At 32.7% G+C, this 1147-nt stretch overlaps 1 protein-coding gene across 4 annotated transcripts in view; it reads left to right on the top strand.

Annotated features, from left to right (window-relative positions):
- LOC106870412 (otoferlin) overlaps positions 1 to 1147 on the top strand; it is a 360495-nt gene that overhangs the window by 84169 nt on the left and 275179 nt on the right. The gene's annotated exons all lie outside the window — the stretch shown is intronic.

The raw sequence follows: 1147 nt of genomic DNA, 5'->3' as shown, positions 1-1147 counted from the left end.
TATATATATGTATATATATGGGAGGAGCACTCCATCAGATATGATTAATGGAACAGCCTGCTCATGAAATTAATGTGCAAGTGGCTGAGCACTCCACAGACACATGTACCCCTAACGTAGTTTTTAGGGAGATTCAGCATGACACAGAGTGTGACAAGGCCGGCCCTTTGAAATACAGGTACTATTCATTTTTGCCAGCTGAATGGACTGGAGCAACGTGAAATAAAGTGTCTTGCTCAAGGACACAATGCATCGCCAGGAATTGAACTCACGACCTTATGATCGTGAGCTGAATGCCCTAACCACTAAGCCACGCACCTTCAGCCCAGAGTTATAGTAGGAGACACTTTGACAAAATTTATGGGAAAACTCAAATTCATTATCATCACCAGATGAAAATATTCCCTTCAAACCTTCCATACATTTAGACTAATTATTTAATGTATACAGAATATATTCATGTATTCATGCAAAAAATGTATGTATGTAGATGCATTCCCATGCATATATATACTCTATTATCAAGCAATAATATATCCAGTAACTTCTTGATATTTTTATCCTCATATCATTATCATTTTATTTTATTTAATTAATTTTATTTTATTTCTCGTTTCATTACTTTTTTTATTTTTATTTATTTGGTATTTACTTATTCCCATCCCCTCAGTTTTCTCTTCCATTTCCTTCGACTTCTTTACTAACGAAAAGGAAACAACTTAATTTCATTAAGAGTGTCACCCCCTACAACATAAATTCAGCAGACATGAACTCCGTTGATTTGTTTGTTTGTTTTTTACAATTTCCTTCCTTTTACTATTGAGTGAATCGTTTGATGAGACTTTATTTAATGTCTGAATTGAACAGAAAATTCATTGGAACATTATATTCTATGACATCCTTTATTATTTTATCATAAAAATACTTACACACACACACACACACACACACACACACACACACACACACATATGCACACACACATGTATATACATATATATATATAGAGAGAATTTAATGTGATCAATGCAATAATAGTATATATATGAATATAAAACTCAATGCCATCATAATTGTGTGTGTGTGTGTGTGTGTAACTTGATGTAATTATGATGATAAGTATATATGTATACACATATACACACAC

Source organism: Octopus bimaculoides, chromosome 23 (assembly GCF_001194135.2).
Source record: "Octopus bimaculoides isolate UCB-OBI-ISO-001 chromosome 23, ASM119413v2, whole genome shotgun sequence".
Classification (NCBI taxonomy): domain Eukaryota; kingdom Metazoa; phylum Mollusca; class Cephalopoda; order Octopoda; family Octopodidae; genus Octopus; species Octopus bimaculoides.
Note: the sequence above shows the minus strand (reverse complement) of the source record. Positions and strands in the feature narration are given on the sequence as shown.